We start from the raw sequence: 12,390 nt of genomic DNA on the forward strand, positions 1-12,390 counted from the left end.
CACAAAGGAGTTTGCTACCTATCTTGTGGGCTTTTCTGGAAATAGATCTGTTTTAGGGGAGAGTGTGAGCTTGGATTAATGCCACGCAGGTCTTGATTCCCTGATTTCAAGCTCTGTCTACAGGCCCAACCTTAAACCGGTTGCTGGGTTGGACAGAGTTCCTGGTGACAGTTTGGCCAAGACGTTATGAAATAATGGAAGAAAAAAAACACTACTTAACGACAGGGAGTTGGCACATGAATTTCTGGCTCACCCTCACAAAATGGGAAAAAGTTGTGTATAATAGGTAACCGTCTTTTGAAAGTGTGTGAGGATGCCGCTGTGAGCACATTTCTACTTCTTGTAATTTCCCCAACGTGATGCGGAGATTCAAAAGTCATAATGATGAAAGTTTTATGCATCAAAGACAGACTTTGGTTCCTAGAAGTGTTGATGTGGCCTTAGGGTATAGGATATTTTCTTGAAATTACCGAATCACCTTCTGGGAAAGAGTCCTCTCTTCCTAGGGGGCTTTATAATGTACCTTGTGTGTTTTGATGAGGCTAGACCAAGTTAATCATTTTAGTTCATTTACTGAGTCAGGGCGACAAAAGAGAATTGAAACTATTCGTGTTTTCTCAGTGATAAATGAGATGAAAGCCTTCGTCCTGTGCATCTAGAAACTATTTTTCTTGTCAGGGGGCTCTGTTTATTACAAAACAATTTGATTAGTTTCATTAGCTAAACCTAAAGCCCCAATATTAAAAACTTCAGCATCCCTGTAGAACTGCTCTAATCTGAATTAGTAAGGATTTAATTATAGTGGACTATGGGGCTGAGAAACTGAACTCTCTTTTTCTGGCTTTTGTACAGTTAAGTGCCTGTCAAACTCAGGGAACCCCTAATTCTCTTTAAGTGAAAGCAGTTGATGAATTTAAAACCAATTCTACCCTTAGGGCTCTTTAAAAAAAATGAAAGCCTTATAATTAGAAATAAAAGTTCATACAAACTTAAAAGACTTCCACCCCCTCCTCCCCCCACCCCGGGATCTATTTCACTTGGACAAAAGCTGGGAAATTTTGTCATTGCTGATGTGGGGCGTGGCAGCTTCATGCCCATCACCGAGGAGCGGTCTGCGTGGAGCCGGCATGAGCAGAGTTGGGGACCACAGGAGTGTCTGTCCGTGACCCCGACGGGTGCTCAAAGCGTCGATCTGGGAAACAGCAAATCAGAGCCACTTGGGGTCTCTCGAGAAACGCGAAGCTTCAGGTCTGTCCAGATCTACGGACAGCCGGGGGTTGTGGTGAGTTCGAGGGGCTGAGAGAACATTAGAGCCGGAGAGACACCCGCACATAAGACTGACTGTTCGTTGGGGGAAATGCAAAGTTTAAAAGCAATAATAAATCGAGCCTGTCTCCAGCTTGTAAACTAAAGAGCAGTCGGCTTTGTTTATCCGCATCATAAAATCTAGGCAATTAGTGCAGCCGGAACAGTAGCTTGAAGCTCGCTCCTCCCCGCGGGAGATCAGCAGAGGGCAGCTGTGCCTGGGGTCCTGCCCTTCTGATGTGCTCGGAACCCAGCTTTTAGCTTGTCTCCCTCAAATGTGCGCGCCGTGCAGGAGTGTCTTCCTAAGTAGTGCTCACCAAGTATCTTTTGAAGAATAGGCGGGTACTTTAAGGTGGGCTTGCAGCGTTGTCACCAAAGGTCACACTGATGCCTAGGACCTGGGCCTCCACCGATGGCCTTCTTGGTGACCCAGGGCTCTGCTGCTGTCGAGCCTCCGTAACAAGCTCTGCTGCCTGGGATCAGGGCATTGTGCGGGCCTGAATTGCCGGCCAGGCCCATGTCTGGGTCTGTGGCCCTGCTGTAAACAGGACCTTGTGCTGAGGTCTAAGGCTCCTGTTGCCATCCAAGGCTGTGTGGATGCCCGGGATCTGGTCCTGCACCTGGGGCGGGGCCGTGTGGGGGTTTGAGGATCTTGCTGTCTTTGGGTCCACGATGACCTAAACGACCTGAATTGGAAATTGGAGGGAAAAGCTGGTCCCAGGGTCACGAGAATAGGAGCGCTGATCCCGCCCCTCACGGGGGGCTTGCACCTAGCCGGGGTAGCCTAGTAGACCCCACCCTGTCGAAGACTGAGCAGTTCGAATATAAGTAGGAGAGCCGTCTCCACGCTTCATTTGCCATACGGTGGAGTGGACAAGGGAGAGATGTGACACGTACCTGTGACACGTACCCTGAGGCCACGAGAATAGGGAACTGGCACTGTCCCTCACCGGCAGCAGCAGTCAGGAGAGCAGGCCCAGCACCACCTTGCCCCAGCAATACAATAGAGCTGACTCTGTTGTTGGGGTCCCAGGTAAGCAGGCAGTGGCAGAGGGGCATGAGAGAGAGCAAGAGGACTGACCATGCACCCCCCCTATCGGCCACATGGTAGCATGGATGAGGAAAAAATACCCTCTCTCTCCTCGCCCCTCATCCCTTGCTGCCTTCGGCAGGTAAGAGAGCTAGTCCTGGTTTCGGGAGAGCTGGCTCTTCCTCCTCACCAAGTGCAGCTATCTGGAGAGCGGGCCCTCACCCTGTATCCTGCACCTTGCCTGGGCAAATGGTAGAGCTGGCCCTGGTGGTGAGCTGGACCCGAGGATGTGAGGGCAGGAGAACTGATCCCACTCCTTACTGTCTGCTACACTGGGTGAGCAGTGCTGGAAAGCTGGAAAAAACCCGGCAGGCTGACCAACCCAGCTACCACCCAGGCCCAGAACCAGGACTGTAAGGTAGCCCACGCCAACACCCACCTTATCTATAAACTGCTGGAGCATATGAAGGGGCTAGACCTGCGGGTCCAAAGCTACATGATCTCCATGACACAAGACAACAGTAAGATACCCAAGAGGAGTCCAGTGACGGCCCAGTACCCACAGTGTAGCAGAAGCCAGAGGCCTCAAAGCAGACCAACGATCCATTGTGATGGACACTTACAAGTAAACGTGTATGGACCAAGGGGTATACTGTGTGTGTGACTCACTGGACCACACTACTCATTGTGCCCACCCTGACCTTGAACCCATGTCCTTCTTCCTAGGCCTCCCAAGCGTAGGCAGAGCACCACGCCTCACTTGGGTGGATTTCTCATTGAGCTACCTAATGGCAAAATGTGTTTAATGTTTTTTTTTTCATGGAAAATGTATTTCTTCATTTGAAAACTGTCCATCTGTTGACTGGGTTTTTGTTTAATGTTTTGAGCTTTTTATATATTTATGGACATTAGTCCCCACTCTGGTTTTTGATAACTTGGCACAACCCACACATACCTGGAGGAGAGGGAAATCACCTTTGAGGGATTGCCTAGATCTGACGGCTTGTAGGCACATGTGTGGGGCATTTTCTTGATTGTCAATTGATGTAGGAGGGGCCAGCCCACTGCAGGTGGGGACATTGCTGGGCAGGTGGACCTGGGTTGTATGAGCCAGGGAAAGCAGGGCAGTAAGCAATGTTCCTCCACGGCGTTTGCTTGAAGCTGCAGCTTGAGTTCCTCAGCTTCCCTGGGATAGACAGCAGCCTGTAAGTGGAAATTAGCCCTTCCTCCCTCATGGGTGATTTGGGTCAGGGTTTATGTCACAGCCACAGAGAAGCAACCTGGGACAGTCCCCTGACAGATCAGTTGCAGGAGAATGGTTTCTTCTGTTCGGCAGGCCACTGCTTCTCTCCGGGACGTGTCCCAAATGCCGTGCAGGAGCATTTATTTTCATAGCTTGGTGTTATCCCCGAGCTAGAGCCATATTCTCAGAAAGGCCCCTCCTCTCTGGTGTCATCTACGCTTTCCTCCGGCTATTGCAAGCCTTACGTTAACTCTCTGGTCCATTTGGTACGGAGTGAGAGCTGTGGATCTAGTATCATGCTTGCACGTGTGGATAAATGGATTCACCAGAAACATTCATTCCACAGCTTTTGTTTTTTTTTTTTAATACTTTTTCAGGGCCTGTGTGGGAAATCATGGCTATCACTGTATGTATTCATTGCTGGTGTTAAAAAAAATGGCAGCTTTTTGTACGTTGATTTTGTGTCCTTTTGCTGAAAGTGTTTCCCAGACCTCAGAGTTTCGTGTGTGTGTGTGTGTGTGTGTGTGTGTGTGTGTGTGTGTGTGGTGTGTGTGTGTGTGTGTTTGCAGGAATTGGGGGAGGGAGGGACAGGAGGTCTTTAGAGTATTTCCAGCGTAGGATGACATCTACAAACAGGTATAATTTGACTTCTTCATTTTCTATTCATCTCCTTTTTATTTCAGTTTCTTGTTGGTCTGGTTCATAATTCAGCCATGTGTTGAACAGGTATAAAGACAGTGGACACTTGCTACTGATTTTAGATGAGTTGTATCTCAGATCCATTTGTCTTCCTAGTTTCTTCAGACCCTCTACCATGAGGGGATGTTAGGTGTTGTGAAGGCCCTCTCTGTTCTTATTGAGACGATCGTTGATTCTCTTGGTATGTGGTATTATGTTTGTTGATGTGCATTTGTTGAACCAACCTGTGATATTTTGTTTTAATTAAAATGTCCCCCCCCTCCATTTTATTTAATGTGTTTGAGTGTTTTGCTCGAGTGTAAGTACAGTGCCCACAAGGGCCAGGAGGGAGTCAGAAACCCTGGGACTACAGTTAGACAAATGTGAGTCACCATGTAGGCGCTGAGAATCACACCTCTGGAAGAACAGACAGTGCTTTAACCACTGAGTCACCTCTCCGGCCCACCGCCCCGAGAGTCAGTGGTATTTTTTTTGAAATGTGGAATCCTATTTGATTCAAAAGTGGTTTACTCAGAGTTTTTTTTTTTTGTGTCTATGTTAATTAAGTAAACTGGTGTCTAGTTCTCTGTTATACACTTGGTTTTGGTGTTAAAAGGCAATACTGAGTTCACAGAATGAGTGTGGACACATTCCACCCCCTTTTTACGTCACGGGATGGTGGGAGGAGTGTGGATGTTGGCTCCACTTTAAAGGTGTGGTAGAATTCAGCAGTGAATCTGTCCCGTCATTAGCTTTTCTTCTTTTGGAAATTTTTAAATTACTCCATCAATCTTATTGCTTGATACCAATTTGGTTTGTTTTAAAAATACCCTCTTGATTCACATTTAGTGGATTGTATGTGCCTAGAAATTTATCCATTTCTTCTCGTTTTTTATAATTTTTTTTGTCAGCTAAGGTTTCAAAGGAGTCCCTTTTTTAAATCTTAGTAATGTCTGTTTTAACCTTGCCTAGTCTGTCTCTATTTTTAGTAATTAATTTTTTCTCTGTTTGGTTTTTCAGGTTGACCATGGGTTTGTCAATCTTGTTCATCTTTTCAAAGGACCAATTTCTGGTTTGGCTGAACCTTTTTGTGTTGTTCCTTTCATTTCATTGGTTACTGTCCTGAAGTTTACTGTTTCTTTTTTTAGCCAGTTTTGGGATTGGTTTATTCTTCCCCCCCCCCTAAGTCGATGCATCATTAAGTTATTTGTGATTTCTCTGGTTTATTCATGTGGGTGCTCATAACAATGCATTATTTCTTAGAGCTGCCTTTGCAGACTCTCAAAGGTCCAGTAAGTTTTATCTTTATTTTTTTGATTCTCTGATTTTTGTAATTTATTCTCCGATTTCTTCAATGACTCATTAAAAATCTGTCATTTCTGTATTTTCTCTTGCTGACGATCTCTAGTTTTCTTTCACTAAGGTGTGACAGGTGCAAGAAATTATTCCTTTTCTTTTGGCATCTTAAAAGACCTTTATGGTCTCAAGTATGATCTGTTTTGGAGACAGTTCCGTGGGCTGATGGTGATTCCCAAAGCCATTAGGTGAAAAAAAAAAAGAGTATATTCCTTTTAAATCAGTTTGATGCACATTGCCATGTAACTCTGAAGTCCCTTTGCTGATATTTTGTCTTGGCGATCGCCTGGTGATGCAAACTGGGGTTTGTGTATGCACCCACCAACTATTATTAGTGCTAGGTCTTTAAGTTTTTTACACCCAGTAGTGCTTTTATTAATTGGCTACCTCAATGTTTTATGCATATATCTTCATGCCCATCATGTAGTCTTGACAGATTCTTTAATTTATTATGTGTAACTATCTTCTTAGTCTTTTCTGATGGATTTGGGTTTTGAAATTTGCTTTGTCTGATAGAAATATTGATCCCCTGCTTCCTTCCAGATTCTGTTCAGTTGAGATATCATGTCAGTTCCTTTCACTTTGAATCTATGATCATTGCCAATGATGTAAATTCCTTGCAGGTAGTAAGCGGTTGGGTGTTGCCTCAGAACCCAGCCTCCCCATCATGGCGGACTAAAGCCTCAAACTGAAAAACAGAATAGACCCTTCTTCCTTAAGTCCTACTCCCCCCCCAATTAAACTGGAAACATCTTTACTAATAGTTTAGGACAGTTACACACACACAAAGACAGATGCAAGGCAGTGGCGTGTGGAGTTGTAGCACATGGCCTAATACTCTTCACCCCCATCGTCATCATCTTCAGCACTATCTGCCCTAGCCTCCTCCATAATCCTTCTCTCGGGCAGCCATGTCCTCAGGGGCCTCAGAGAACTCCCCCTTCTCCATGCCCTCACCCACACACCAATGCACAAAGGCACGCTTGTCTCACACCAGATCAAACATGCGATCTAGGCGAGCGCAGGCCTCAGCCATGGCTGTGGTGTTGCTCAGCAGTCACACAGCTCCCTGGACCTCGGCTGGATCTCTCTGCCAGGTACCACAGCGGGAGGCTGGTAACTAATGGCAACCTTGAAGCCGGTGTGGTGCGCTTGGTCTTGACGGTGGCAATGGCTGCATTGACGTCTTTGGGAACCACAGCAGGCTGCAAGCCATTGTATTTACCATGGCGAGGGTCACATTTCACCATCTGGTTTTCTGGCTCAAAGCAGGCACTGGTGGTCTCTGCTACTGTAAGCTGCTCATGGTAGACTTTCTTGGCAGAGATGACAGGGGCATACGTGGCCAGAGGGAAGAGGATGTGAGGGTAGGGTACCAAGTTGGTCTGGAATTCTGTCAGGTCGACATTCAGGGCTCTGTCAAATCTGAGGGAAGCAGCGACTGAGGACCCAATCTGGCTAATAAGGTGGCTAAGGTTAGTGTAGGCTTGGAGGCTCAATGTTTCTATGACAGATGTCATAGGCGGCCTCACTGTCTACCATGAAGACATAATCGGGGTGCTCCAGGGTGGTATGGGTGGTGAAGATGGAGTTGTAGGGCTTAACCGCAGCGGTGGAAACCTGGGGGGTGGGTAGATGGAGAACATCGTCAGCTTGGACTTCTTTCCATAATCACAGAGAGCCACTCCATCAGCAGGGAGGTGAGCCCAGAGCCAGTTCCCCCTGAGAAAGCTGTGGAAAGCCAAGAAGCCCTCAAGACCTGTGCACTGGTCAGCCAGCTTGTGAATTCTGTCCACGACAAGATCGATGATCTCCTTGCCAATGGTGTAGTGACCACGGGCATAGTTATTGCCAGCATCTTCCTTGCCTTTGATGAGCTGCTCAGGGTGGAAGAGCTGGCGGTGGGTACCAGTGCAAACTTCATCAATTACAGAGGGTCCCAGGGCTACAAACACTGCCCAGGGCACATGCTTGCCAGAGCCTGTCTCACTGAAGAAGGTTGAAGGAGTCATCTCCTCCCTCAATGATCTTGTCACTTGGCATCTGGCCATCAGGCTGGTTGCCATGTTCCAGGCAGTAGAGTTCCCAGCAGGCATTGCCAATCTGGACATCAGCCTGGCCAACGTGGATGGAGATGCACTCATGCACACTGTCTCTGAAGTAGCCCTCAAAATCTGAGCGGGGGGGGAGGGGCAAGGACCTCCCACTAAGACTACCAAAGAGTCCCGGGGAGAAGCAGAAGCAGTGTTCTTACGTCCCTTCTATCAGGGATTCTGTCACAGAGACATGTATTCAGATAATATATTACCTGACAGTAATAGTTCATTAACATCATACTCATCCCCTTACATTAATTTTTAGGATCATCTGCTTTTTGAGATCATTGTCTTTGTTGAATTTCTCATCCACGTTTCCAGGTTTTGCACGCATGCTTTGAATTGACTTCTTTATTTCATCTGTTTGTTTGTATCCACTTTGATCCCATCGATCACTGAAAAAACTAAACCTTTGGATTCTTTCGTTGCATCTGGATCACTTTAGTGTCTTTGGATTGTGTTGCCAACAAGTTCTGACCCGCCCCCCCCGCCTCCCGCCGGGGTGGGGAGTCCACCCTGTTCTATGTTCTCATTCCTTGTGACTTGTGTGACATGGTCCTCTCTTCCAGTTTCACCAGGGGTCTTGGTGATCAGCCTTCCCTTGAGGACTAACCTTCAATGCCACCGTAACAGTGGCACCACCAAGTAATACCACTGTGACAATTAGCTTTGTCCATTTTCTTTAGTGACTCTGTATTCAGGGGTTACACAAAAGAAGGCTTCAGGGCAAACACCCTCTACCCCCCAGCTCTGGAAACCAACCCAAGTACTTGCACAAATCCGAATGTGACACCAAGCCCATTCTTGCTTGTGCCGTCAGCCTGAAGGACCCTGTGAGCTGCCTCGCCGTGTCCACTGCGTGTCGTCGCCACGGTGGCATTTTTGCTCAACAGCGTATTCTCTTTCTCTGCCATCCTCAGAAATTGGAACAAGGGCATTATTCTAGGTAAGTACCCTAGTTCCAAGTTACGTCTCCAGCCACTTGTTTTTATTGAGATATATTTTAGTCCATGTGACTGAGTGTTTTGGTAGCATGCATGTCTACATACCACATGCATGTCTTGTGCCTACAGAGGTCGGAAGTGTCATATCCTCTGGGACTGGAGCCACAGATGGTTGCTACATCAGCTGTTTCTGACTGCTGAGCCGTCTCTCTAAACCCTCAACGCTCTATTTGTATTCATATTGTTGGCTTAATTGCCCAGGTTGATCTTGATTTGTTATGAAAGCCCAGAAGGTCATAGGCTCACTGTCCTCCTGCCTCAGCTTCTAAACACCTAGGATTAGATGTCTGTACCACTACACTTGGTTTCAAAATTTGTCTTTCCTCTTGACCACCCCGACTTACCGCCTGAACTGTGATGTGTGCCCTCAGATTCTGGCTTGGGTGCCTGCCTTGACCGTTTCTTTCAGGCAGTCATAAGAAATCTGCCACAGTTCCTTAAGGAGTTGCAGAAGTGGACAGAAGCATTTTTGATAGTCTCTTATAATAGACATTTTTGGAAACCAAAGAGGTAATAAATTGACTACTGAAGACACAATTTGGATTCTCTAGGAAGCAGACTTGGAGACTGTATAGTGCTGAGAGTATTTATTGACTGTGCCCTTGGGATCTGTCTTGGTAATGGAAGCAGAATTGGACAGAGGGAGTAGTTGATTGTAGCCCAGAGCCAGCAGCCCCAGCCAACCACCTTGGGAAGCTCTAGCTTAAAATGGCTTAGAAAGAATGATCAGAATTGTATCCTCCTGCCTCAGTTGCTGGCTGTGGGCTGTTCCCAAAGTATTAGGCTAGACTATGATTTGGATCTGAGGCACTTCCTTAGGGAAGCCTTCCTTGAAGAAGGCCCTCCATGGTGAACCTATGTTTGTTGTGTTCTTGAATAACCTAGTACCACATTGTCTAGGTCGTGTAGTTTATAGAGAATAGAGTTGACACAGGCTGTGGCAATTTAGAAAAACCATCCAGAGAAATGTCCTTTAGGATCCAGACAAATTTAGACTTAACTGAGAGGCTTATATTTTTGTTTAATTGGCCAAGTCTGAGAATTCAACTTTTGCAAGGATTTGAGGGCAGCAATTTTGTTTTAAAATTTTGTTTTAAAAAATACCTCTGTAGTAACATTTGGGCAAGTACTTTAGTAGGCCCCGGAGTGCTAAACCATTAAGCACCAAAAACTGGATGTTGGTCAGAAACATGGTGAGTCTGGGAGTTATTTATCATCTGTCCCTCTCAGAAATTACCTTGAAATGGCTCATGTGGAAATTTTGCATCTAAATGGATCTGCCAAGATGATTTAGTAGCAAAATGTACCCTTAAATAAGTTAATCTGAAAGTGGAATTTCTAGAAGTATTTATCTTAGGGCTTAGACATGTCTGAGTACAAAGAAAAATCATTCTTTTGTTGCAAGGCTGAAAAACAGCTTAAGATCTCCTTTTGTTCCTCATGGATTTCATATTTGAGGGGCAAAAGATAAATGGACAAACACATAATGTTCAAAGGACACATGGTAGAAACATCATATGTGCAAGATCTATAGTCTAAAGCAGTCTTTATTAATGTTTTGGCATATAATTCTGGAAGGATTTTCTTTTGAATATAAATTGTATATGCACATGCTTGTGTCCTGATGAGCCCATGGTAAGCTAAAAGCATCTAAGATGGTTCACACCATACATTATTAGTTATTTCTCTTTTCTGAATCAAATGGCTGTACAGGAATGGTGTCTTGTTGCCATGACCCAAGAAGAATCATACCAGCTATCAAGTCCAATCAGACATAATTTTTAAAAATGAAGAATGGTTTCTACTAAACACATACTTCTTTCTTATCATTTCAAGTTAAAAAAAAAACAAGTGCAAATATCATTGTAAGTCCCAGACCATCTGCACAGATGTGTGTATATTTGTACTCATTGGAGCAACAATACACATGTTTCTTTTATTCCGTAAATATATAACTTGGGTATCTTTGCACAGCTGTATATACACTTATGAAGTTTAGAGGATGCAAAAATGTTTTGTGTATGGATGCTGTGCAGTGAATGACTTATTGTTAATGGAAATTTATGCTTTCCAAGCTTTTGCTCCTGTGTTTTTCCCCGTGAGTATCCCTGCACATAGATTTTCAGTCTCGATGTATAAATATCCTCATGTGATTGTTGCCTCAGTAAGTATCTTCCAGGTTGAGCCTTAGTTGATTGGTTTTTGATCATTTTCCTGAATGCCACATGAGCTATCCCCAAGTAGCAGTGTTCGAGTGTGTCAGTCTCCAAACTTGCCAACCCAATGCTTAATCCTCTTTGCCAGTCTGCTTAGTGAGAGCCAGTGCTCAATTGGTCCGATTCGTGTTGCACAATTGTGTTTTGGGTGGGCGTTTTCTGGGCTTCGTTTCCCGAGACCGTGTTTGCCATACAATAATCGGAACACACTCACGGGCGGAGTGTGACAGTGGACACAAAGTACAATGATCAAATCAGGGTAGCTAGCGTTGGCAGCTTCTTTGCGTTGGCAGCTTCTTTGCGTTGGATGTTTGCTGGCTCTTTTCACTGTCTGAAGTGCTACATCCCAACCCCTTGTTGATGCTTTCGTGTCCTGGGATGGCTGCTGGGCTGTGAGTGGACCCCTGTGCCCTCAGTTCCATTACATTGGTCTGTGCGTTGCCACAGGGATTGTGATGCCTTCGATGCTGCAGCTGGTCAGAACTGTGTGCGCGGGGAGCCTTTCCTTCTGGTAGTGTGTTTATTCTTTGAACCACCCATCTTTCGGTTAACAGCCGAATGTGCTAACCGATTGTGGCACCCAGTCAGGTGTGTTTGCTCTTCAATGTATGGTGTTCATCCCGGATATCTCCCCTTCTGACTTTGGCTTATTCCCAGGCGATTCTTTGAGGTTGGGAGCGGGATTGTTTCTCTTATTTCTCCCCTTAGCACATTCATTATAACCAGGCAAGAAAGCTACTGATTTATTTCTTGATTTCTGTCCCTGACATTTTGCTGAGAGTGTTTATCAGACCTAAGAGTTTTCTGGTAGAGTCTACAGGGTCTTCAAATCTAGTATCATGCCATTAACAATAAGGAAAATTTGGTCTTTTCCTTTCTTATTTGTATCCATTTATTTCTTTCTCTTGCTGTATCTATTTGGTTATGAATGCAAGCTTTAGCTGAAAGTGAGGATCCTTCTTGTCCCAGATTTTGAGAAAATGCTCTTAGTTCTACATTCAGGATATTTTTGGCTCTAAGACGGTCATTCATGTAGAACCTGTGTCAAGTTGAGGGGGTGATGGCTCTACCTCTTGTTTCCTTGGGGGTTTTTGTCTTGAAGGAACATTGAGTGCCCCCCCCCAGAGGTCTTTTCTGCATCTCTTGAGAATGTGTGATTCTTGTACACAATTTTATTTTGGGGCTTTATTACATTCATTGACTTGCATATGCTAAACTCTATTTTCATCCCTACAGGGAAACCAAATTGATCATGGTGTCTGATCTTTTAATGTATTGATGAATAATTTGATTTACAAGCATTTGAGAAATTGTATGTATATATGCATGCATGCATGCATGTGTGTATATATGCGTAGGTATGCCAGCTGCATGCTGATGCCCATAGAGGCTAAAAGAGGGTGTCAGATCCCAGAGAGCAGCAGTGACAGGTGGTTGAGCCACCTGAGGTGGTAGTGGAAGT

At 45.3% G+C, this 12,390-nt stretch overlaps 1 pseudogene; it reads right to left on the reverse strand.

The window, feature by feature from the left end:
- Positions 1-6,443: 6,443 nt before the first annotated feature.
- LOC101837959 lies at positions 6,444-7,769 on the reverse strand (annotated as a pseudogene).
- Between the last annotated feature and the right edge of the window lie 4,621 nt (positions 7,770-12,390).

This window comes from Mesocricetus auratus, unplaced genomic scaffold (assembly GCF_017639785.1).
Source record: "Mesocricetus auratus isolate SY011 unplaced genomic scaffold, BCM_Maur_2.0 Super-Scaffold_100001, whole genome shotgun sequence".
In the NCBI taxonomy this organism is placed as follows: domain Eukaryota; kingdom Metazoa; phylum Chordata; class Mammalia; order Rodentia; family Cricetidae; genus Mesocricetus; species Mesocricetus auratus.